General features: G+C 46.9%; 1 pseudogene; it reads right to left on the reverse strand.

Annotated features, from left to right (window-relative positions):
• Positions 1–2,570: 2,570 nt before the first annotated feature.
• On the reverse strand, positions 2,571–25,515 carry LOC119961256 (annotated as a pseudogene).
• Positions 25,516–26,131: the final 616 nt, after the last annotated feature.

A 26,131-nucleotide genomic window follows, 5' to 3' on the forward strand; every position in this document is an offset into this window, starting at 1 on the left:
TGTCCCCGTGACTCCCCGCTTTGGATACGGGGGCACTGAACCCTGGGGTCACGTCACTATCAGTCCCGGTCACCCTCCCTGCCCTGAACCCTGATTGGTTGGAGGTGCAGTTCCCAGTCAGGCCTCCAGCACCTCCCTGTCTCTATTAGCGACGCCCATGGCAGTTTCTCAACTGGGGAACAGGCCCCGTTATTCTCAGCTAAATTCAGCCCTCAGCTCCATCACCTGGCTGTCATTGACACGAACAATAGCGACAGAAAGGTGCCCGAGGCTCAAATAGGAAAACAAAACTTGTGGATTTGGACCCCCATAAAGGTCAGCAACTTCTTAGAAAAAATCAAACTCCCAGTCAACAAATTAAAGGATCACACGACATGACTAGGTTTTATGAGTTTTAATACAACAAACAAACAAACTAGAAGCTACTTTAAGTCAGATCCCTACACATTAAACTATAAACTAGAACTTTGCCCTTTTTCACAATCTAGAAATACACTCCACGATTATAGTTACTCTGCCTTATAAATCAAAACTTAATTGTCTCAGAACCTGTCCAAAGCGATGATTCATTCCCGAGGATTTACTTCAGTTCTTCAACCAAGACACCGAGGAAAAAAAAGGGAGAATAGAATAGAATGTGAACTAGCAAAATACATAAAAATGGACTGTAAAAGTTTCTGTGGCTACGTAAAAAGGACATACTGGCACTGGAGGGTGTGCAGAGGAGATTCACTAGGTTAATCCCAGAGCTGAAGGGGTTGCATTATGAGGAGAGGTTGAGTAGACTGGGACTATACCCGTTGGAATTTAGAAGGATGAGGGGGGATCTTATAGAAACATTTAAAATTATGAAGGGAATAGATAGGATAGATGTGGGCAGGTTGTTTCCACTGGGTGAAAGCAGAACTGGGGGACATAGCCTCAAAATAAGGGGAAGTAGATTTAAGGACTGAGTTTAGGAGGAACTTCTTCACCCAAAGGGTTGTCAATCTATGGAATTCCTTGCCCAGTGAAGCAGTTGAGGCTCCTTCATTAAATGTTTTTAAGGCAAAGATAGATAGTTTTTGAAGAATAAAGGGATTAAGGGTTATGGTGTTCGGGCCGGAAAGTGGAGCTGAGTCCACAAAAGATCAGCCATGATCTCATTGAATGGCGGAGCAGGCTCGAGGGGCCAGATGGCCTACTCCTGCTCTTAGTTCTTATGTTTCCCTCAAAGGTTTGTCCATTCCAGATAGAGTCAGGAGAATTTAGAATGAGGAATAGAGATCTCGACAGTCACCTCGTTCAGCACTTTGGGACGTAGATCATCAGCTTCTGGGGATTTATTCACTTCCAACCCCATTAATTTTTCCAGTGCTACTTTTTCACCACTACTAATCTCTGCCAGTCCCTTGGTTCTCTGGTGTTTTGGGGACTATTTCTGTATCTTCCTCTGTGAAGACAGACACACATTGTTTAGTTTCTCTGCTCCCCATTATAAACTTTCCTGTCTCTGCCTGGAATGGACCCACATTGGTCTTTGCTAATCTTTTCCTTTTCACATTCCTGTAGAAGCTTTTCCAGTTGGTTTTTATGTTTCTCGCCAGTTTGCTCGCATCAGTTTCTTGGTCCTCCTTTGCAGAATTCTAATGGCTCTCATGGAATCTTTAACTTTTCTTGTTCGCCACGGTTACATTACTTTTCCTGTTGGATGTTTGTTCCTTAAAGGAATCTATATTTGTTGTATATATGTGAAATACAAGTTGCAAAAATCCCAGAGGACCATAGGCTGCTCTCCCCTTTGACAGAGAGAGAGCTGACTGGGGGTAATTTAACCCGAGGGTCAGCACACCTCAGGCGAGGGGCCTGGTTCAGAAGGCCGGGCCAGGCGGCACGGTGGCACAGTGGTTAGCATTGCTGCCTACGGCGCTGAGGACCCGGGTTCGGATCCCGGCCCTGGGTCACTGTCTGTGAGGAGTTTGCACATTCTCCCCGTGTCTGCGTGGGTTTCACCCCCACAACCCAAAGATGTGCAGGTTAGGTGGATTGGCCACGTTAAATTGCCCCTTAATTGGAAAAAATGAATTGGATATTCTAAATTTATAAAAAAAAAAAAAAAAAAAGAAGGCCGGGCCTTCATGAATAAACCCAGCCAGTACAGGTGTTGAATCCTCACTGTTGGCCTCGCTCTGCATCACAAACCAGCCGTCCAGCCAACTGAGCTAACCGACCCCCTGATAAATATGTAATAATTCCTTAAATATTAGGTATTCCCTGTACCAATCAGTTTCCCAGTCGACCTCAGACAACTTGCCCCTCATACCCTGATAGTTTCCTTCTGTGAGGAACACCCAGATAAATTAAACAAAAGAACCATGTAACCACCAGGGCCCATCTCCATGGCATCATTGCTTGGGAGGGGGGGGTTTCCAAACAGAAATGGGAACTAAATATCTTCAACTTCCAAACACCCTTTCACTCTGAGATCCTTGTGCAATTTGAAGCCAGGTATTAGCAACAAGGCTCAAAGAGCATCAGCCCACTGGAGGCAAAGTGGTGAGACCGGCCAGTCCAGCAGAAAGAAACCCTCCGACCATCCCCACTGACCACCTGTCAGAATGAACAAAATGCAGTCCTGGCTGTAGAGCAGAAACAATAACAGCAGAATCCAACCCCTGTAATCAATTGTGAAATTGTTGGTGTCACAGCAGGTGTGGTCCAACATGCAATCCCGTCTCACATTGAGGGGTGAATGGCCTCTCCCCAGTGTGAACTCGTTGGTGTGTCCGCAGGGAGGATGAATCAGTGAATCTTTTTCCACACAGAGGGCAGGTGAATAGCGTCTCCCCAGCGTGGGCTCGCTGGTGTGTCTGCAGGCTGGAGAACTGAGTGAATCCCTTCCCACACTTGGAGCAGGTGAATGGTCTCTCCCCAGTGTGACTGCGTCGATGAGTCTCCAGCTGAGATGGGAAACTGAATCCCTTCCCACAGTCCCCACATTTCCATGGTTTCTCCATTTTTTTGGGTCTCCCAATCAGTTGAAGCCTCGTCCACAGACACAACACGGGTAAGGTCCCTCCCCGCTCTGAATGTTGTTTTTCAGGCTGTGTAACTGGTCAAAGCTCTTTCCACAGTCAGTTCACTGGAACACTCCCACTGGGGTGTGTGTTGTGTGGGTCTTGGTGCTTTTCCAGTCGCACTAATGTTTGAAATGTTAAGAAGCCGACAATTTGGGTAAATGTTTCATCTTATCAACTCAAAGGCCAATGATAATCTGGTTCTAAGGAATCGAGTGACTGTCAAATTGAGACTTGACTGTTGAGATTTCTGTCTGTAATTCCTCCTCATTGAATATTCTGTAAAAAAAAATTACAAAATTCATCACTGTCAGTACAGGATAGAAACTCAGAACAATAATTCTCAATAAATGGAACATTTGTTTCCTCTCTCTTATTCCCCGAAAGCTGGAAATCTCCACCCCACACACTCTCCCTCCATTCTCACTCTGCTGTATCTAATATTCACCCTCCCTATTCCCCTGAAGGTGCTGATTCAGGCTGATTGACAGATCCAAGCTCAGCTCACTGCTTCCTGTCTAGGAGGTCATAAAAAATATGAGCTGCAGTCAGCCATTCGGCCCATCCAACCTGAACCATTCAATGGGATAATTGAAGCCTGGGAGTTTAAAATTAGAAAGTGTGCATCATATCCTGTCTCTGAGGCTGAGGGATAGTTTTTATCCCAGGCCTGTTATCATTCGCTTCCACAATCTGAAAGAAGATTCTGGAGATGGGTACGGTGAGGTGGCACCTGGCCCCCGGAGAGGGGGAGGATTCAGGACTTTTCGGCAGCAACATAAACAAAGCGTCAAGGCATCGATGAAGTTCAAAGGCAGTTCAAGGCTGTGGAGAGTGAATTCCGTCAGGCTTTATCCTGCAACCCGAAAAACGGTATCCAACAACTCCGTCAAGTCTTTCAATAGATCATAGAATTTACAGTGCAGAAGGAGGCCATTCGGCCCATCGAGTCTGCACCAGCTCTTGGAAAGAGCATCCTACCCAAGGTCAACACCTCCACCATATCCCCATAACCCAATAACCCCACCCAACACTAAGGGCAATTTTGGACACTAAGGGCAATTTATCATGACCAATCCACCTAACCTGCACATCTTTGGAATGTGGGAGGAAACCGGAGCACCCGGAGGAAACCCACGCACGCACGGGGAGGATATGCAGACTCCGCACAGACAGTGACCCAAGCCGGAATCGAACCTGAGACCCTGGAGCTGTGAAGCGATTGTGCTATCCACAATGCTACCGTGCTGCCCCAACTATTGCCTTGATCTTCACTAAATCCATGAAGGGCAAGGATCTGGAGGGATGGTTTGCAGCTCAGACTAACTCAGGTTCTAATCCGGACTCTTTCCCTGTCATGGTGTTGTCTGAATTTCACAGAATCACAGAAATACACATTGGGACAGGAGTAGGCCATTCAGCCCCTCAAATCTGTCCTGCCATTTAGTGAGATCATGGCTGATCTGTGACCTAACTCCATATTCCTTTGTATCTTTGCTCAACAAAAATCTATCTATTTCAGATATAAACTTAACAAGTGATCCAGCTTCACCTGCTGTTTGTGGGAGAGAGTTCCAAACCTCTCCCACCCTGTGTGTGAAGAAGTTCTTCCGAACATCTCCTGAACGGTCCAGCCCTGATTTTTAGACAATGACCCCTAGTTTTCGAATCGCCAATCAGTGGAAATAGTTTATCTTCATCAACCCTGTCTTTCCCTGTTAATATCTTAAATACTTCAATCAGATCACACCTTAACCTTCTAAATTCTAGCGAAAACAGGCCTAATTTGTGTAATCTCTCCTTGTCACGTAACCCCCCCCCGTAGTCAGTGTATTGTGGGGTGCCGTTTTAGTAAACCTTAGTTGCACTCCCTCCAAGGCCAAAATATCCTCCCGAAGGTGTGGTGCCCAGAACTGCTCACAGTTCTCCAAGTGGGGTCTTACCAGGGTTTTGTATAACTGCAGTCTTTATACTGAAATCCTCTAGATATGAATGGCTTTCGCCTTTTTAATTATGTTCTGGACTTGATTGTGACATTTTAAGGATCTGTGCACCTGTACCCCAAGTCTCTTTGAACATCCACTGTACCAAACCTCTTTCCATTTAGAAAATACACTGCTCTATCCTTTTTTGGTCCAGAATTGCTTACATTCAATTTGATCTGTCACAAATTTGCCCATTTACTTAATCTGTCAATATCTCCTTGCAATTTAATGCCATCATCTGGCTGTCTGCAATGCCACTTAAATTTGTTTCATCAGCAACAGTGCAGAAGAGGCCCTTGGGGCCCTTCAAGTCTGCACTGACACATGAAAAACACGACCTACCTACCTAATCCCTTTGCCAACATTTGGCCATAGCCTTGAATGTTATGGCGTGCCAACTATTCACCAGGAACTTTTTTAAAGGATGTGAGGCAACCCGCTTCTACCATCCTTCCAGGCAGTGTATTCCAGACCGTCACCACCCTCTTTCCTCACTTTCCTCAAAACCTTCTAAATCCCCTGCCCCTCAGCATGAATGTGTGTCCCCTTGTGACTGACCCTTTGTACAAGGGGAACTGTACCAGCCTCCCCGGACAGGTGCCGGAATGTGGCGACTAGGGGCTTTTCACAGTAACTTCATTGAAGCCTACTCATGACAATAAGCGATTTTCATTTTTTTTTCAACTGCTGCTTTCCGTCCCTCTCCCTCTCTCTCCTGTCCCCAGGCTCACACACACAGCAATCCAACAGTGCTAACAACAGCAGCAGAAACTCCATTTCATTCCAGCCTCACATTTCAGTCTGAAACACATTTATTCCAGGATTATTAAATCCAGAATTACACCCACTTCCCATTCAGAGACTTTAATTCTGCAACATCCACATTGCTTTATAGTCCATGGATTCATTTCTAAAAAGTCACCTCCCTGTTGTTAATTGAGAGAGTTCACCAGAGTCCAAGGGACTGGATCTGAATCGTGTCCCCGGGAAAGGAGCACCCCCTCCCCTCCAGAGTGTAAGGGAGTGAATCTGAAATGTTTCCCCGGGAAAGGAGCACCCTCTCCCGCCAGAGAGTAAGGGAGTGAATCTGAAATGTGTCCCCAGGAAAGGAGCACCCTCTCCCGCCAGAGTGTAAGGGAGTGAATCTGAAATATGTTCCCCGGGAAAGAAGCACCCTCTCCCTCCAGAGAGTAAGGAAGTGAATCCGAACCGTGTCCCTGGGAAAGGGTGCTCCCTGCCCGCCAAAGAGTAAGGGAGCGAATCTGAACCGTTTCCCCGGAAAAGGAGCACCGTCGGGACCAGCCCTCCGCCCTTCCCACAGGGACCAGGGCCGATGGGGTCCTAGCTGCAAACCACCCATCAAGGAAGCCCCCAAAGCCGGCCTGCCTTTCAAATTGGCCTGTGGGGACATATATTATATCCGCCTCCATTCATGAAAGTCAATTAGAGCGGGAAATCAATACACAGTGGCTCTGTGTGCGGCAAATCATTAACCAGTGGCTGTGTGCGGCAAATCATTAACCAGTGGGGGGGGATTACATTAGACTTTTCCACTGACTCTGATGCATTTTGACTTTACGAATGTCCAGTTGCTACATCCTCACTAATGCGGGGCTGTTTTTCACAGGGCTAAATCGCTGGCTTTGAAAGCAGGCCAGCAGCACGGTTCGATTCCTGTTACAGCCTTCCCAAACAGGCGCCGCAATGTGGCGACTAGGGGTTTTTCACAGTAACTTCATTTACATAGAACATAGAACAGTACAGCACAGAACAGGCCCTTCAGCCCTCGATGTTGTGCCGAGCCATGATCACCCTACTCAAGCCCACATATCCACCCTATACCACCTTATGACAATAAGCGATTTTCATTTTTTCATTAATGGATTCCAAGTTTCCCAACAACAGTTTTTAAACTAACTAGGTTTCTAGTTTCTGCCTTTGGGAACAGGAGAGGTTACATTAGACTTGCCCACTAATGCAGTGACATTGTCACTGGGTCAGTGTCTCCCTCCCCTGGTCTCTATGATGTTGTTTATGGAGAGAAGCCGGAAGTGACGGACAGTAAAAGTGGAGAATGTTCATTGTTCGGCTCTGGGGCCGCACTGGGGTTTGTAAACCCCGCCCCCCGACAGACCTCTCACCTGACACCTCACAATGCGCGAAATGATTGACGGCAGCACTGACCAATAGGTAAAGAATAGGTTGGCACGGAGGACCTGTGGGGAGTCAGGGGTCCTCCAACCAATCAGTGTGAATGAGGGGGCGGGACTGGGCTTGAGTGAAGCTTGCGCAGTGTGATCTACAAATTTGGCTATAGAACCTCCTATCCCTGTATCCAAGTAGTTAATATAGATTGTAAATAGCTGGGGCCCAAGGACTGAACCCTGTGGCACCCCACTAGTTACATCTTGCCATCCAGAAAAAGAACCATTTATCCTGACTCTCTGTCTCCTGTCGGTCAGCCAGTCTTCTATCTAAGCTAATAAATTACCCCTAATCCCATGTGATCTCACCTTGTCAATTAACCTTTTGTGTGGCAACTTATCCAACGCCTTCCGGAAGTCCAGATATACTACATCTCCAGGATCCCCATTATCCACTTTGCTTGTTACATCTTCGAAGAACTCACAATTCTTTAGTCCAGAAATTAACTTCTTAGTATTTAGAATAGTGGATTGTGAATTCAATATTTTAAAATCTTGAATTAAAAGTCCAATGATGACCATGAAACCATCATCTATTGTCAGAAAAACCCATCTGGGGGCAGCACTGCTGCCTCACGGTGCCAAGGTCCCAGGTTCAATCCCGGCTCTGGGTTACTGTTCGTGTGGAGTTTGCACATTCTCCCCGTGTTTACGTGGGTTTCGCCCCCACACAAAGATGTGCAGGTTAGGTAGATTGGCCACCCTAAATTGCCCCTTAATTGGCAAAAATGAATTGGGTACTCTAAATTTATGAAAAAAGCAATAAAATAATGCAATAAAATCTCATCAGATTCACTCTTGTCCTTTAGGGAAGGAAATCTCCTGCCTTTACCTGGTGTGGCCTTCATGTGTCACCAGACCCACAGCAAAGTGGTTGACTCTGAAAATGCCCTCTGAAATGGCTGAGCAAACCACTCAGTTCAAGGGCAATCAATGATGGGCAGTAAATGCCCAGCCAGCGACACCACATCCCAATGAAATTATTTTTTTTAAACTTGAGGAAGGATGTGAAGGCATTGGAGTGCAGAGTCCAGAGAAGATTTACAAGAATGATTCCAGGGATAAATAACTGGAGCTATGAGGAGAGGCTGAGTCTGTTTTCCTTGGAGAAAAGAAGGCTGATAGGAGACTTGTAGAGGTAATCAAGATCCTGAGGGGTTTGGACAGGGTAAATAATGAAAAGCTATTTCCCCTCAGGAGTACATCAAGAACTAGAGAGCACAGATTTAAAATAATTAGCAAAAGGAGCAGAAGTGATGGGAGGCTAAAAAATGTTTTCACCCAGATGGTGGATAGAGTCTGGAATGAACATATTAAGATGGAGATGGAGCTTCAATCAATGTATTTAAAAGGGAATTGGATTATTATCTGCAAAGAAAGAATGTGCAAGGTTACAGGGATAAGGCAGGGGAGTAGGATTAGGTAGAATGTTCTTTCAGTGAGCAGTGCAGGCTCGATGGGCTGAATGGCCTCCTCCTGAACTGTAATCATTCTGTGGTTCTGGCAGCACAGGCCCTCCATCATCAGCATTGGAACTGAAACTCCGGTCATTACATCAACACACAACCACACTGGAATTTCAGAAAACTGGGAAATCTTCCGAGGGCAACTGACACCAACATCAGGTGAAACTCACCAACCGCCCAATGTCTCCAACAGATTGATAGGATTGATGAAAGCTCAGTGTTTGATCTGGGAGAAGGTGAACCAGAGAACAGAAATAATTCAGAGTAAGAAAAGATCAAAATAATGTCCCAGTCAGCAGATCAATCAGTCTCCTCTCATCATTGAGGAAACCAAATATTCAAAACACAGTGTCTGAATCAAAGCTGATTTAATCAATATTTATACAGAACATCAATACACACCCCAGTTTTCAGGCTTATTAATATCAGCAGCAACAAACTCCAGCTGTCAGTGTGAAGATGGTTCGGTCCGGATGTGATTAACAGCAGAATCCAAATCCAATCCCTTCAGTCACTTGTGAAATAGCTGGTGTCTCAGCCTGTGGGATGACTGAATGAATGCCTTCCCACACACTGAGCAGATGAATGGCCTCTCCCCAGTGTGAATCCGCTGGTGCTTAAGTAGGTTGGACTTCCAAGTAAAACTTTTCCCACAGAAAGAACAGATGAAAGATCTCTCCCTGGTGTGAGTGTGTTCATGTGTCAGCTGATCCTTCCGGCTTTTAAAGCTCTTCTCACAGTCAGGATATTTAAACGGCCTCTGATCAGTATGAACAAGTTGGTGTGTCAGGAGCTCGGATGAACGGGCAAATCCTTTCCCACAAGCAGAGCAGGTGAACGGTTTCTCCCCGGTGTGAGTGAGTTTATGGCTCAACAGACCTGTTTTCCTTTTATAGTTTTTCTCACAGTCAGAACATTGGAAAGGTCTCTCCTCACTGTGGATACGATGGTGGGACAGGAGGCCATATGAGGTTGTGAAGCCTTTCCCACACACAGAGCAGGTGAACGGTCTCTCCCCAGTGTGAACTCGCTGGTGTCTCAGAAGGTCAGATGGTTTGTTGAATCCTTTCCCACACACAGAGCAGGGGAATGGTTTCTTCCCGGTGTGACTGTATTGATGAATACGCAGCTCAGACGAGTAATTGAATCCCTTCCCACAATCTCCACATTTCCACGGTTTCTTGCCGCTGGGACAGCATTTGTGTTTTGACAGGTTTGCTTTTCGGCTGAAGCATCGTCCACACACAGAACACGGAAACACGTTCTCCCCATTTCTCCCCTCACTGTGGGAACGATAGTGTTTCAGGAGGTGGTACGAAGTTGTGAAGCCTTTCCGACACACAGAGCAGGTGAACGGTCTCTCCCCAGTGTGAATTCGCTGGTGTCTCAGAAGGTCAGATGATTTAGTGAATCCTTTCTCACACACAGAACAGGTGAATGGTCTCCCCAGTGTGACTGCGTTGATGAATACGCAGCTCAGACGGACAATTGAATCCCTTCCCACAATCTCCACATTTCCACGGTTTCTCCCCCATGGGACAGCACTTGTGTTTTGACAAGTTTGATGATTGGCTGAAGCTTCGTCCACACACAGAACACGGAAACACTTTCTCCCTCTTGTGAGTGTTTTTTTTTGATTCCATGTTCAAAAGCTGATGTTTTGGCTCTGATGAGTCGAGTGACTGTTACATCCTGATGTGATATTGACAAATTACCCTTCCAATATCCTGAAAAATGAATTCAAAGAGGAGAAAAAGAGAGTGATAAACACAAAGGCAGCTTGTGAAATGGAGTTGGATGAATCTGGTCATTTGTGGGACTGACACTAGGAAATGTGACCATGAAAACTGCTGAATTGTCATAAAAAACAACTGGTTCACCAATGTCCTTTCGGGAAGGGAAGCTGCCACCTGATCTGGGCCTACACCCCCCAATCTGGGGGAGAGAGGAAGAAGGAGGTGGGAAGGCTTGAAGGAGAGGATTTTATCTAAAACTCGACCAGAGCTTTCATGTGACGTCCAAAACCCTTAACCTCCACTATCATCTCCAAGTGTCCCTCCAAATCCGGAAACATCCCAAATTATCTGACTCATTACTGGATAAGCAGAAATGTTCTCCATCTAAATATCAGGACGAGGAAAGCAACCATCTTCAGTTTCTGTTACATATCCCATTCCCTAGCTACTATCTCTATTGCAACACTTTGAGGCTGAACCAATCTGTTCATAATCTGGTTCTCAAATTTCATCCCAAACTGTTTTTTTGATGACACATCGCAAAGACTGTCTATTTCCAACTCAGTAACCTTGTCCAGAGTTGCTGCTGCCTCATCACATCTGCTACTGAAATTCATTCATTCCTTTGTCACCTCAAACCTTGACGACTCTAATTATCCCCTTGCCAACCTCTCAGATTCAACTCCACACAAGGTCATGTCAAAATCTGCTGCTTGTATGCAGATTCACACTAATACCTGTTCACCCAACACCAGGAGTGACCAAATCCACTGGAGAAAAGGGGACATCTTGTGAGGGGCGAGGGTATGGTGGTGGGGGGGGGGGGGGGGTATGGTGGGAGATGTTGATGACAAAACCATTGATGGGGGAAGGGTGAAACCTGTTGAGAGTGAAGATTGTGGAAACTGGAGACATGTGGGTTTATCAGGGGTATCAAGTGTACACCATTTACATGGTGGAGGAGGCCCAAGAGTTGTCCAAAACCAAAAATATGCCCTTGCAACATTCCAGATATAAAATATTTGACTTACACTCTGCCTGTTCTCCCCACCAACAGTGTGCACAGAGCTCTCTTGGACCTTAGGCTGCTCCCAGACACTCCATGCGGGTTCCCAACATATAAACACAAAAACTCTGTCAATATCCCGTCCCTTGACAGACAGAAGCCTAACTACCATTGCCCACTCAGGTCACTCTCATCAAACCTCCTCCCCCAACTCAGTCAGAAGCCCCTCTCTCAACCCCCCCCCCCCCCCATCTCACTCAGGTTCCTCTCTTCAGACCTCCTTCCCCACTCACTCCAACTACCCCTGCTCACTAACAATCTACTTTCCCCAACCTCCCCTCTGCATACTCAGTCCCTGCAGCTGTGATCATTTCGATCCGAAACATTAATTGTTTCTCTCCACAGAAGCTGACACACCTGAACATTTATCCACATTTTATGTCTTTACTTCCGATTTCCAGCATCCGCAGTATTTTGCTCTAATTTGAACCTTCAGACCTCCTCCCACCCAGTCAGCTCCGTGGAATGTCCTCCAGCTGTTTCGTTTGGATTGTTGTCACCATCCGGGTCACTGGGAACCTGAGGCCCCGCCCACTCGTCCGGCCGAATCCGCGCATGCGCTTCGCTGCCCGCCCAAACAAGATGGCGGCAATTAACCCGGGCCTGTTCCCGGGAAAACGCCCTGGAACAGAAAGCAGGGGACCGGCAGGCTCTTGTCGGGGCTTGCAACCTGCACCAGGTGTTTATGAAGCCTCCGCTCGCTGTCCACCCCAATTCCCGACTCAATTCCTCCCTCCGCCCCAGCGACCCTCACCTGCCGAAAAAAGCCTCATGTGCTCGCAGGACTCCGAGCAAAGTGAAACTGCGCATGCTCTATATACAACACTGCGCCTGCGTACTGGGCTCCTGGGGAGTGATCAGGGCAGATTCACAAACGCTGGGTATGTTGGGTAATAACAGCACCGTTGAAACTCCAAATAGGCAGTAGAAAATATATTTTGTTACCTAGTTGAAATAAAACACAAATTCGTGCAAATGGGTGTTGTGTAATGTTCTATTTCCCAAAGTGATTTGCAAAAGCAAATTGCTGCGGATGCTGGAATCTGAAACTAAAAGAGAAAATGTTGGAAAATCTCAGCAGGTCTGGCAGCATCTGTAAGGAGAAAAAAGAGCCCAGATGCTCCTTTGTCAAAGCTAAAAGTCGTTGAAAGTGGGAGATACTTATACTGTAGGGTGAGCGAATGAAAGATTAGTCATAGCCACAGAAACCAAGGGAAAAGAGAGCTAAAATGTGCAGGTTAGGTGGATTGGTTATGCTAAATTACCCCTTAGTGTCCAAAAGGTTAGTCAGGTATATTGTCACGTGTACCGAAGTACAGTGAAAAGTATTTTTCTGCGAGCAGCTCAACAGATCATTAAGTACATGAAAAGAAAATACATAATCCGGTAACATAAGGTACACAATGTAACTACATAAACACCGGCATCGGATGAAGCATACAGGGGTGTAGTGTTACTGAGGTCAGTCCATAAGAGGGTCGTTTAGGAGTCTGGTAACAGCGGGAAAGGGGGGATCAGGTAGTGAGACAGAGTGGGGGGAAATATATGTAAAGAAAGACAAAGAAATAAAAGGTAAAAGACAGTTCAAATGAAATGGAATAAAAATAAAGGGGTCAAGGTGGGCTCGAGCTAATCATCTGAAGTTGTTGAATTCAATGTTGAGACCGGAAGGCTGTAGCGTGCCCAACCGGAAGATGAGATGCTGTTCCTCCAGTTTGCTTTGAGCTTCACTGGAACATTGCAGCAGGCCAAGGACAGGCATGTGGGCATGGGAACACGGTCTTGTGTTAAAATGGCAATCAACGGAAAGGTCAGGGACCTGAATGCGCACAGACCGAAGATCTACATTTGGTCTCTCTGACATAGAGGAGACCACATTGGGAGCAGTGAATGCAATAGACCAAATTGAAAGAGGTGCATGTGAAACGCTGCTTAAACCTGGAATTAATGTTTTGGGCCTGGGATGTTAAGCATGGAAGAGGTAAAAGGGCAGGTGTTGCATCTTCTGCGATTGCATGGGAAGGTGCCATAGGTGATGGGAGAGGTGTTGGGTATTGTGGAGCAGTGGACTAGATTATCTTGGAGGGAATGGTCTTTGTGGAATGCTGACAGAGGGAGTGAAGGGAATACGTGTTTGGTAGTGACATCATGTTGAAGTTGGTGAAAATGGCAGAGGATTATGCTTTGTATACGGAGGCTGGTGGGGTGAAATGTGAGAATGAGGGGGATTCTATCCTTGTTCTTGGAGGGAGGGGACGGTGTGAGGGTAGTGGTGTGGGAGATGGACCGTGCACTGTTGAGGGCCCTGACTACAGCTGTAGGTGATGAATCATGGTTGAGGAAGAAGGAACACATTTGAAGCACCACTTTGGTAAGTGGCATCATCGGAACAAATGCGACAGAGGCGGAGGAGCTGAGAGAAAGGGAGGGAGTCCTTACAGGGTGTAGGGTGCGAAGATAGCTGTGGGAGTCAGTGGGATTGTAATAGATATTAGTAGATAGTCTATTGCCAGAAATGGAGCTAGCAAGGTCAAGGAAGGGAAGGGAGGGGAGGAGTCTAAGATGGACCAGTTGAAAGTGATGAAGCGGTGGAAACTGGAAGCAAAGTTGATGAATTTTTCCAGTTCCGGACGACAGCATAAATCAGCACCAAAATAGTCATCAATGTACCGGTAAAGGGGTTATGGGAGGGGACCCGGGTAGGCCTGGAACAAGGAATGTTCCACATACCCCAATGCGCCAACCTGCCGCCCCGGAATTCAATTTAATAATAATCTTTATTATTGTCATAAGTAGGCTAACGTCAACAGTGCAATGAAGTGACTGTGAAAATCCCCTAGTCGCCACATTCTGGTGCCTGTTCAGGTACACAGATGGAGAGTTCAGAATGTCCAATTCACCTCACAAGCATGTCTTTCAGGAATTATGGGAGGAAACTGGAGCACCTGGAGGAAACCCAGACAGCTACAGAGAGAATATGCAGACTCCGCACAGACCAGTGACCGAAGCTGGGAATCGAACCTGGGACCCTGGCGCTGTGAACAGTGTTAACTGCTGTGCTGCAAACATTGAGAGATAATGAATTTCAGAGTGAAAACAAGACAAGGGAATGAACTATAAATAGAATGATACTGAGAACATAGAGCAACAGAGAGGCATTGGAGTCCCTATCCACAGGTAGCTGGATAGATTGATCAGGCAGCCAAGAATCCTTTCTTGGATGAGGCCTGGAATATAAGAGCAAGGAGATTATGCGAGAAGCATTCTGGTCACTGCATTAATGAACTATAAGTCATGATTCATTAATTAGTATAAACCTGAATCAATGTGATTATTTATATAATTGCAGTTAGTGTTCTGTTGATCAAATCAAGAGGATAAAGTTGAAGCTGAATGACAAGTGATTGGAGCAGTGAAAAAGTCTGAATTCTTCAGTAAGTTAAAATCCAATCTGTTTAGGTAATAAGAATGAAGAAAATCATTTCAGTTAATTCCTAGATTATTAGATTATAAATAAATGTGACTTCAGGGAAATGGAACGAGCTGATTGGTGAGTGGCTGATGAATCTTTATTTATTTTAACCTCCAATTTATTGTTGCTTCAGTCAGTTAATAATGGAATAAATAAAGGCAATGACAGGCCATCCCAGTCCTGTGGCAATGACAGGGCATCTCAGTCCTGTGGCAATGACAGGGTATCCCAGTCCTGTGGCAATGACAGGCCATCCCAGTCCTGTGGCAATGACAGGCCATCCCAGTCCTGTGGCAATGACAGGCCATCCCAGTCCTGTGGCAATGACAGGGCATCCCAGTCCTGTGGCAATGACAGGCCATCCCAGTCCTGTGGCAATAACAGGCCATCTCAGTCCTGTGGCAATGACAGGGCATCCCAGTCCTGTGGCAATGACAGGGAATCCCAGTCCTGTGGCAATGACAGGGCATCCCAGTCCTGTGGCAATGACAGGGCATCCCAGTCCCTTGGCAATGACAGGGCATCCCAGTCCTGTGGCAATGACAGGCCATCCCAGTCCTGTGGCAATGACAGGCCATCCCAGTCCTGTGGCAATGACAGGGCATCCCAGTCCTGTGGCAATGACAGGGCATCCCAGTCTCTTGGCAATGACAGGGCATCCCAGTCCTGTGGCAATGACAGGGCATCCCAGTCCTGTGGCAATGACAGGGCATCCCAGTCCTGTGGCAATGACAGGCCATCCCAGTCCCTTGGCAATGACAGGCCATCCCAGTCCTGTGGCAATGACAGGGCATCTCAGTCCTGTCGCAATGACAGGGCATCCCAGTCCTGTGGCAATGACAGGGCATCCCAGTCCCTTGGCAATGACAGGCCATCCCAGTCCTGTGGCAATGACAGGCCATCCCAGTCCTGTGGCAATGACAGGCCATCCCAGTCCCTTGGCAATGACAGGGCATCCCAGTCCCTTGGCAATGACAGGGCATCCCAGTCCCTTGGCAATGACAGGCCATCCCAGTCCTGTGGCAATGACAGGGCATCCCAGTCCCTTGGCAATGACAGGGCATCCCAGTCCTGTGGCAATGACAGGGCATCCCAGTCCCTTGGCAATGACAGGGCATCCCAGTCCTGTGGCAATGACAGGGCATCCCAGTCCCTTGGCAATGACAGGCCATCCCAGTCCTGTGGCAATGACAGGGCATCCCAGTCCCTTGGCAATGACAGGGCATCCCAGTCCTGTGGCAATGACAGGCCATCCCAGTCCTGTGGCAATGACAGGGCATCCCAGTCCTGTGGGGAGCACATCCTGGTCACTGCATTCATCAATTATAAAGTGAGACGATTCATTAATTATCACAAAACTGAAATAATCTGATCATCGTTCATAGAATTACAGTTTGCGGTCCGTTAATCAAATCCAGGGAATAAAGATGAAGTTGGCATTGTAAGAGTAAAGACGTCTGAATTTTTAGTGAATTAATCATTTGAGAGGTTTAGATATTAACAATTAACAAAAACGGGTGGCATTGTGGCACACTGGTTAGCACTGCTGCCTGAAGGCGCTGAGGACCTGGTTTCGTTCCCTGCCCAGGATCACTGTCCGAGTGGAGTTTGCACATTCTCCCTGTGTTTGCGTGTGTCTTACCCCTACAACCCAAAGATGAGCAGGGTCGGTGAATTGGTCATGCTAAATTGTCCCTTAATTAAAAAAAAAAGAATTGGATACTTTAAATTTATTTTTTTTAAAAATTATCAAAACATTTCAGTTAATTCCGGATAAAAGGTGACTTCAGCTCAATGGAAGAAACTGATTGGTGAGAAGCTGATGGATCTTTATTTATTTTAATCTTAAATTTATTTTGCTTAAGTCAAATAATCAAATAATTAAAGACCTGGCTGGGGATTCCAGTCCTGCTCCACGTGGGAAAACCAGGATACTTCTCATGTCCAGAACAATCACAAGTGCAGGAAGTGACATCAGCTGGAGCAGCAGGAAGCAAAGGGCAGTGGTCGAGAGGTATGTTTGTGATTGGTGGAGTATTTCCAGTGGGATTCTAGATTTCCCAGGACATGATTCCATGCTTCTTGAGTTCTATATCAATGCTTTAGACTTTAACATGGGGATGGGATTAAGTCATTTACGGTCCTCTTTTTGGCAGTGAGAAAGAAAGCTGCAGACTTTTATTATTAATTTATGGGATGTGGGCTTCACTGGTTAGGCCAGCATTTATTGCCCATCCCTAGATGCCCTTCAGAACATGGTGGGGAGTTTCCTTCTTGAACCACTGCAGTCCTTCAGGTGTAGGTACACCCACTGTGCTGTTAGGAAGAGAGTTCCAGGATTTTATCCCAGTGACAGCGAAGGAACGGTGATATATTTCCCAGTCGGGGTGGTGAGTGACTTGGAGGGGAGCCTCCAGCTGGTGTGGTTCCCAGTGATCTACTGCTCTTGGCCTTCGAGATGGCGGTGGTCATGGGTTTGGAAGGTACTGAATAAGGAACATTGTTGAGTTACTGCAGTGCATCTTGTAGACGGTACACATGGCTGCCACTGTTCGTCGGTTATAGATGGTCTGAATGTTTGTGGAAGGGGGAGCAATCAAGCGGGCTGCTTTGTCCTGGATGCTGTTGAGCTTCTTGAGTGTTGTTGGAGCTGCACTCATCCAGGCAACTGGAGAGTATTCCATTATACTCCTGACTTGTGCATTGCAGATGGTGGACAGGCTTTGAGAGGGGAGGGGGGGGGGGAGAGAGGGGGTTCAGATGAGTTACCCTTCGTAGGATTCCTAGTCTTTGACCTTTCCTGGTAACCACAGTATTAATATGGCTCATCCAGTTAATGTTTTGATCAATGGCACCCCCTAGGATGTTGCTTGTGAGGAATTCAGCAATGGTAAATATCATTCAATGTCAAGGGACGATTGTTAGATCCTCTCTTGGAAGATATGGTGATTGCCTGACACTAGTGTGGCACGAATGTAACTTGCCACTTCTCAGCCCAAGCCTGGATATTGTCTAGGTCTTGCTGCATTTGGACATGGACTGCTTCATTATCTGAGAGTTGGCGAATGATTCTGAACACTGTGCAGTCATCCGCAAACATCCCCACTTCTGACCTTATGATGAAGGCAGGTCATTGATGAAGCAACTGAAGATGGTTGGGCCGAAGACACTACCTTGAGGAATGCCTGCAATGATGTATGTGCGGAGTCTGCACGTCTTCCCCGTGTGTGCGTGGGTTTCCTCTGGGTGCTCCGGTTTCCTCCCAGTCCAAAGATGTGCGGGTTAGGTGGATTGGCCACCTAAATTGCCTGTAGTGTCCTAAAAAGTAAGGTTAAGGAGGGGGTGGGGTTGTTGGGTTACCGGTATAGGGTGGATACGTGGGTTTGAGTAGGGTGATCATTGCTCGGCACAACATCGAGGGTTGAAGGGCCTGTTCTGTGCTGTACTGTTCTATGTTCTATGTCCTGGAGCTGAAATGGTTGGCCTCCAATCACCAAAACCATCTTTCTTTGTGCCAGGTACGACTCCAACCAGCGGAGAGTTTTCCCCTGATTCCCAGTGAGTCCAGATTAACTGGGGCTCCTGGATGCCATACTCGGTCAAATGCTGCCTTGATGTCAAGGGCAGACACTCTCACCTCACCTCTGGCATTCAGCGCTTTTGTCCATGTTTGAACCAAGGCTGTAATGACTACAGGAAGACATCAATAGACTGATCAGCCGGCCAGAAAAGTAGCAAACAGGTCAATCCAGAGAAGCGCGGGATAATAAATACATTTGTGGTGGAAAAACACGGCAAAGGGAAAGAATATGAATGGTATGATAGTGAGGTGAGAGGGACAAAGGGGCATTAGAGTGCATGTCCACAGATCCCTGAAGGTGACAGGAGAGGTAGATACGGTGATTGGAAAGGCAGAGAGGATTCTTTGTTATTCACGGGGACAGAGTACTAGAGCAGGGAATATTCCCGGCAATTTCTATTGGAGGAAAGACCTGAAACCCCTCTCGCCACAGATGCTGCCAGAGCTGCTGAGTATTTCCAGCATTTTCTGTGTTTATAATAAGATCAGGGAGGTTATACTGGAGCTGTCCAAAACACTAGTTAAACCACAGCTGCATTACTGAGTACAGTTCTGGGCACCACATTACAGGAAGGATGTGTTCATCCCAAAGAGAATGCAGAGGAGATTGACCAGGATGTCGACACAAATAGAGAATTTTAACAATGAGGAAAGATTGGAGAGGCCGAGGTGGTTTTCTGCGGAACAGAGAACGCTGAGGAGAGATTAACTGAGGTGTTTAACATTCTGAGGGGCCCGGATAGAATGGATAAGAAGGATCTATTTCATTAACAGATCAATAACCAAGGGGTTTAGATTTAAAGTAATTAGCAGAGGATTGCGAGTGGAAGGGGGAAATCATTTCAGTGGTAGGAGTCTAGAACTCACTGTCCGATAGGGTCACAGAGGCAGAAATCCTGATCACTTTCAAATAAATCTCTTGGATATCCAATTGAAGGACTGGGACATACAGGGCAATCGACTGAGATCTGCAAAATAGGATTAAGCTGAATAGCTCCACTGCAGCCAGCACACACACAATGGGCCAAATGGCCTCTATCTGTACCAGAGCTTTGAGGTTTTTACTCTGATCGTTGGAGTTTGTTTCTGATGAAAATAACCTCGAAGAGACTGGAGTTTAACATCCTGGATATTGGTGAAACAAATCAGCTGTTTTAAACGCGTTGTAGATTTTTGTCTTTCCCGCCTGAGTGTTTAGTATCACCTGGCTGGAGCTCAGAAAGGACAATCTCACCTCATAGAATCAGAGAATTTACAGTGCAGGAGGAGGATATTCAGTCCATTGAGTCTGTACCAGCCCTGGGAAAGAGCATTCTACTTAAGCCCACGCCTCCACCCTATCCCCACAACCCAGCAATCCCACCTAATCTTTTTGGACACTCAGGGCAATTTAGCACAGTCAAACCACCTAACCTGCACATCTTTGGACTGTGGGAGGAAAGCGGATCACCCGAAAGAAACCCACGCAGACACGGGGAGAACTTGCAGACTCTGCACAGACAATGACCAAGACAGATATCGAACCCGGGTCCCAGGTGCTGTGAATCAACGGTGCTACCCACTGTGCTACCGTGCCGCCCTTGCATCCAAGCTCCCGGATTGTCTGTCTTCTCTCCGAGGGACAGTACCTGAAGAGACAGAAATGTTGACAATATCCGTGGACACAGGGTAGTTGGCTGATCAGTAGCTCAGTGGGAATAGGGTCGATGGGCCAGGAGCTGGGTCTCATGGACAAGATGAGCTCTCAGAGGGCAGGAGAGAAGTTGGGAGAGAAACTAGAGAAAGATGTGGGTTCAGGGCTTGGGAAAGGATGTAATTTAGAGACATTTTGGTCCGGTGGGCTCGTGGAAGGGAGGGAAGCAGCAGAGGCAGCTGATCGGATTTACTCAATCTCAGTCACAAAGAATCTCCACAAGCTCCTCACACTTCTTGTTGGAGGTGAGGATGGAAGAGACGGGGAGAGCGAGAGTACTTCAAAAGAAACTAACTTGTGTCAGAGATATCATAAAGTTTCAACACACTGCGTATTTAACACAAATCTAATTTATTTGATTTTTAGCCAGAATATTAGCCCCTGTAAATGGGCTGGAATTTGTTATCAGCAGAAAAAGACCCAAATGAATATGGCTCAGTCCTGAATGTGAGTAACAGCAAAATCCAATCACTGTGGTTACTTGTGGCTTCGTTGGTGTCTCAGCAGGTTGGATGACTGAGTGAATCCCTTCCCACTCTCTAAGCAGGTGAATGGTCTCTCCCCAGTGTGAATCCGCTGGTGACTCAGCAGGTTGGATGACTGAGTGAATCTCTTCCCACACTCGGAGCAGGTGAATGGTCTCTCCCCAGTGTGAACTCGCTGGTGTCTCACCAGGTGGGATGAAGTGGCGAAACCCTTCCCACAATTGGAGCAGGTGAATGGCCTCTCCCCAGTGTGAACACGCTGGTGACTCAGCAGGTTGGATGAGTGACTGAATCTCTTCCCACACTTGGAGCAGGTGAACGGTCTCTCCCCAGTATGAACTCGCTGGTGACTCACCAGGTTGAATGACTGAGTGAATCCCTTTCCACACTCGGAGCAGGTGAATGGCCTCTCCCCAGTGTGAATTATCTGGTGTCTCAGCAGGTGGGATGACTGAGTGAATCCCTTCCCACACTCTAAGCAGGTGAATGGTCTCTCCCCAGTGTGAACTCGCTGGTGCATCAGCAGGTTGGATGAGTGACTGAATCTCTTCCCACACTTGGGGCAGGTGAATGGTCTCTCCCCAGTGTGAACTCGCTGGTGTTTCCGCAGTGTGGATGACTCAGTGAAACCCTTCCCACACTTGGAGCAGGTGAATGGTCTCTCCCCAGTGTGAATTCGCTGGTGACTCAGCAGGTTGGTTGAGTGAGTGAATCCCTTCCCACACTCGGAGCAGGTGAACGATCTCTCCCCAGTGTGACTTCGCTGATGTACAGCGAGATCAGCTGATCGTCTGAACCCAGTCCCGCAGTCAGAGCACCTAAACGGTTTCTCGTCAGTGTGAACACGTTGATGGCACATCAGTTCCCCAGAACGTTTATAGCACTTCCCGCAATCTGGACATTGAAACGGTCTCTCATCAGTGTGAACTCGCTGGTGACTCAGCAGGGTGGATGACTGAGTGAATCCCTTCCCACACTTGGAACAGGTGAATGGTCTCTCCCCAGTGTGACTGCGTCGATGAGTTTCCAGGTTGGATGGGTAAGTGAATCCTTTCGCACAGTCCCCACATTTCCATGGTTTCTCCTCTGTGTGACTGAATTTGTGGCTTGTGAGGCCTGATGATTGACTAAATCCTCGTCCACACACACAACACGTGTACGGTTTCTCCCCACTGTGAACGATGATTTTTCCTTCCATGATCAAAATCTGCTGATATTTAGGATATGATAAATTGAGGACTCTGTCAGATCCTGATGTGATGCTTGGTTTGAGTTTCTGGACTTTGAAGCCTCCCCTTCGAACACCCTGTGAAACTGATTTAAAACAGAAAATAGGGAGTGAGAGAGAACCCAGAAAAACACAAAGGCGGGCAGCACGGTGGCACAGTGTGTTAGCCCTGCTGCCTCACGGCTCCGAGGTCCCAGGTTCGATCCTGGCCCCGGGTCACTGTCCATGTGGAGTTTGCACATTCTCCCCGTGTTTGTGTCGGTTTCACCCCCACAACCCAAAGATGTGCAGGATAGGTGGACTGGCCACGCTAAATTGCCCCTTAATTGGAAAAACTGAATTGGATAATCTAAATTTATTTTAGAAAAACACAAAAGCAGGTTGTGAAATTGAACTGAATGAATTTGGTCATTTGTGGGGCCGGTTCTGGGAAAAAGTGACCATGCAACGGCAGAATTGTCACAAAAATGCAACTGGCCTCTTTGGGAGGAGAGAGAAAGAGGTGAAGAGGGAATTTGTATATCTACAAGACATATTAAGAGAGTTGATGGCAAAGCAAATTCGATCTTGAGCTTCATAAACAGTAATATTGATACCAAAACTATGCTTCTGGTGGAACGGTAGTTAGCACTGCTGCCTCACAGCGCCAGGGACCCGGGTTCAATTCTGGCCTTGGTGACTGTCTGTGTGGAGTTTGCACTTTCTCTCCCGTGTCTGTGTGGGTTTCCACCCGGTGCTCAGGTTTCCTCTAACAGTCCAAAGAAGGGAAAGTTAGGTGGATTGGCCTTGATAAATTGCCCCTCAGTGTCCAGGGATGTGCAGGTTAGGTGGGGCTATGGGGTTCCAGGGACAGGGTAGGGGTGTGGGCCTAGGCAGGGTGCCCTTTCAGAGAATCGGTGCAGACTTGTTGGGACGAATGGCCCCCTTTTGCACTGCAGGAATTCTACAGTTCTAATTCTATTCTATGAATCTTTATAAAGCTCTGGTCACCACTCTTCAGGAAGAGTGGGAAGGTTCTTGGAGAAGGTGCAGAGGAGATTTACCAGAATGGTTCCAGCAAAGGAGGTTGAGGGGAGATTTGGTTCAGGGATACAACATTATGCCAGATTTCCATCGGGTGGACAAAGAAACTCTGTTTCCATTCACTGATCGTACAAGCAGCCGGGACACAGATTTAAAGTTTTGGGTAAAACCTGGATTGAACGATATGAGGTCCTGAGGGGTCTTGACAGGGTGGATGTGGAGAGGATGTTTCTCTTGTGGGAGAATCTGGAACAAGGGGGTCACTGTTGCAAAGTGAGTGGTCACCCATTTCAGATGGGGATAAGGATTTTTTTTTCTCTTGAGGGTTGCAAGACAGGGGGTGGCATAGTGCTTAGCACCGCTGACTCACAGCACCAGGGACCCGGGTTCAATTCTCCCCCTGACTGTGTGGAGTTTGCACTTTCTCCGTGTGTTTGTGTGGGTTTCCTCCGGGTTCTCCGGTTTCCTCCCACAGTTCAAAGATGTGCAGATTAGGTTAAATTGTTTTGGATTGTATTCGCTGGAGTTCAGAAGAATGAGGGGGAATCTCATAGAAACCTATAAAAAGTGGGTGGCACGGTGGCTCAGTGGTTAGCACTGCTGCCTCATGGCGCCGAGGACCCGGGTTCAATCCGGGTCACGGTCTTTGTGGAGTTTGCACATTCTCCCTGTGTTTGCGTGGGTCTCACCCCCACAAATCCAAAGATGTGCAGAGTAGGTAGATTGGCCACGTTAAAACTGCACCTTAATTGCAAAAAAAAATTGGTCACTCTAAATTTATGTTAAAAGAAAAACAGGGTGAGACAGAGTAGATTCAGGAAGGATGTTCCCGATAGTGGTGTCCAGAAATAGGGGTCACAGTCTGATGATACCGGGTAGACCATTTAGGACAGAGATGAGGAGACATTTCTTCACCCAGAGAGTGGGGATCCTGTGGAATTTGTCGCCACGGGAACTAATTGAGGCCAAAACATTGCATGTTTTCAAGAAGTAGTTAGATACAGCACTGAGGGTGAAGGGGATCAAAGGATATGGGGGGAAAGCGGGATTCGGCTATTGAGCCTAATCAGCTCTGATCGTAATGAATGGTGGAGCAGGCTCGAAGGGCCAAATGGTCTCCTCCTGCTCCTATTTTCTACGTTGCTCCGTATCTGTGCATGTAAATGGTCCAGGAGGTATGAGGAAGAATGTTTTTACACAGCCAGTGGCAATGACCTTAAACTTGCTGCCAAGGACAGTGTTTGGAAATAGACACAATAAATTATTTTTTTAAAAATTGGATAGAAACCTGAGAGAAATAAACCTGTGAAGATACAGAGACAGAGCAGGAGAATGACTCTGACTGGATTGCTCCAGATAATAATAATCTTTATTAGTGTCACATGTAAGCTTACATTAACACTGCAATGACGTTACTGTGAAAATCCCCAAGTCGTAACACTCCGGCACCTGTTCAGGTACAGAGCGAGAATTCAGAATGTCCAATTCACCGGACAAGCACGTCTTTCGGGACTTGTGGAAGGAAACCGCAGCACCCGGAGGAAACCCACAACACACACGGGGAGAACGTGCACAGACCGCAGACAGTGACCCAAGCCAGGAATCAAACCTGGGTCCCTGGTGCTGTGAAGCAACAGTGCTAACCACCTGGCCGACCAGAGAGCTAGCATGGACTCAATGGACCGAATGCCCTTCTCTGCCCATAATGACTGACATTTTTGTTTTTTTTAATTTTTAAAAATAGATTTAGAGTACCGAATTCATTTTTTCCAATTAAAGGGCAATTTAGCGTGGTCAGTCCACCTAACCTGCACATCTTTGGGCTTTGGAGGCAAAACCCATGCAAACAATGTGGAAACTCCACATGGACAGTGACCCAGAGCCGGGATCAAACCTGGAACCTTGGCGCTGTTAGGCAGTAATGCTACTCACTGCGCCACCGTGCTGCCAGCTGACTCTGACATTTTTGTGTAATCTCGCCTTTTAATTTAACCCAACCCCGGGTACAGGAGAAATGAGGAGATATGAGATATATGTTTTCACACAGCCAGCGGCAAAGACCTGAAACTTGCTGCCTGTGAGGGAGTTTGAAAATAGACACAATGAATGATTTGATTTTAAAAGGAAATTGGATCTGAGGGAAATAAACCTGTGAGGATACAGGGAGAGAGCAGGAGAATGGCACTGACTGGATTGCACTAGAGAGCTAGCATGGATTCAATGGGCCGAATGCCCTTCTCTGTGCCATCATGTCTCTGACTCGTTTGTGTAATCTAGTTTTGTAATTTAACCCCGGAGGATTCAGATATCACTCAGATAAATCTGTGCTACACACCCTCTGAGGCTATTCTATCCTTCCTCAGGTTTGTTGCCCAGAACTAAACACAGTTCTCCAGGTTTGGTCTAACCAGGGTTCGTGAATCTCAGGGCTTTTCCAGTCACACTGAGACCTGAAATCTTCCCTCACAGACAGAACAGACAAACCTTTTACCTTCCACAACCAGATGCTGCTGAAATTCTGGTTCTGATGAATCGAGTGACTCTGTCAGATCGCGATGTGACATTTGGTTTGTGTTTCCCATCTGTTAAACCTCCACTTCCAGTATCCTGTAAATTTACAGAAACCACACTACCAGTTTCGGATAGAAATTCACAACATTCTCTCCTCGCCAACTTTGATTAAATGTATTCCTGGAGGCTTGATCACATGACTTGCCGCCATCCTCCAGCCATTAATCGGTCAACACTTCCATCCTGTGACACACTGCCTTCCTCGGCCAATTGGGAAGCAAAAGAACTCCTTCCCTTCCAGGACAGTGTTTGACTAGGGCAGCACGGTGGTGCAGTGGTTAGCACTGCTGTCTCACAGCGCCGAGGTCACAGGTTCGGACCTAGTTCTGGGTCACTGACTGTGCGAAGTTTGCACATTCTCCCCGTGTTTGTGTGGGTTTCATGCCACAACCCAGTGATTTAAAAAAATAAATTTAGAGTAACCAATTAATTTTTTTTTCCAATTAAGGGGCAATTTAGCCTTGCCAATCCACTTTCCTTGCACATCTTTGGGTTGTGGTGGCGAAACCAACGCAAACACGGGGAGAATATGCAAACTCCACACAGACAGTGACCCAGAGCCGGGA

The sequence above is a fragment of the Scyliorhinus canicula genome, unplaced genomic scaffold (genome assembly GCF_902713615.1).
Source record: "Scyliorhinus canicula unplaced genomic scaffold, sScyCan1.1, whole genome shotgun sequence".
NCBI classification, from domain to species: Eukaryota; Metazoa; Chordata; class Chondrichthyes; order Carcharhiniformes; family Scyliorhinidae; genus Scyliorhinus; species Scyliorhinus canicula.